Source organism: Propithecus coquereli, unplaced genomic scaffold (genome assembly GCF_000956105.1).
Source record: "Propithecus coquereli isolate 6110/MARCELLA unplaced genomic scaffold, Pcoq_1.0 Scaffold523, whole genome shotgun sequence".
Taxonomy (NCBI): domain Eukaryota; kingdom Metazoa; phylum Chordata; class Mammalia; order Primates; family Indriidae; genus Propithecus; species Propithecus coquereli.
The window spans coordinates 320,437-321,678 of NW_012151097.1; positions in this window are offsets into that span (position 1 = coordinate 320,437).

A 1,242-nucleotide genomic window follows, 5' to 3' on the forward strand; every position below is an offset into this window, starting at 1 on the left:
CATTTATCTCTTTACTGATATGATAATGATATCTCAAATACTCACAAATAGAAGTCATTAACATATACTGCCATACTTTGCTTAATGATGGGGATACTTTCTGAAAAATGTGTCATTAGGCCATTTTGTCACTGTGAGAGCATCACAGAGTGCACTTACACAAACCTAGATGGTGTAGCCTACTACACGCCTGGGCATATGGTATAGTTTATATGTAGTCTACAAACCTGTACAGCATATTACTGTACTAAATACTTTAGGCAGTTGTAACACAATGGGGAAGTTGTGTATTTAAACATGTCTAAACATAGAAAAGGTAGTACAGTAAAAATACAGTAATATAATCTTATGGGACCACCATTGCATATGTGGCCTGTTGTTAACCTAAATGTCATTATGTGGTGCAAAACTATATGTGAATATTCCTCATTGACATATTCATTCTTAATATTTTGGTAAACTGGACTAGCAGTTGTTTATGCTATATGTGAACCAGGTAAGTTATATTATCCCCATTTTATAGATGAGGAAATAGTTTTAAAGAACTTAAAGCATTGCATTTGTTTAAGCCCTGTGTTATTCTCTTGTATTATTCCTCTGAACAAGAGAGAGGGAAATAAATATGAAAAAAGAAGAAATCAAAGGACAAATGCATAACAGTTCACTTTAGCCAATGAGTGGTTATATTCAGCTTTATGTTGGAAAAAGAGAAATCGCTTTATGTTTAAGAAAGAGCATGAGTGAAAACCGTGGAAAAGTAATAAGCAAGTCACTGGGGCTATGTATTGATCTCCTTCTTTCTCCTTTTGTAAATGAGTGTGAACACTGGTTATGGATTGTATTGACTATATATTAAAATGACAAATGGCCTTCACATTAGCTTGCACACAAGTCTCTTAACGAAACCCATTGTAACATGTCAGAAGCAACCTAAGAATTGAACTAGACATTGATGGACAAAACCTTCCACTGACCATTGAAAACAGGTAGATTCTCCCTGATTAAATTGATGCTTCTGACTTTAATGAGCTGCTATTGATTGGACATTTACTGCTACCATATATTATTATATTGCTGTTCACAGTGCCATACTTAAGAGGTTGTAAGCATTTCTGCTATAAATCCTTTGTTTAGAAGCTTGTAGCTCAAGCAAAAAATATGCTAGTGATGTGACATGTAGAGTCACTTTGACTGCAAATTATTTTCCACAATTAAAAATATACATATACATATATACCTATT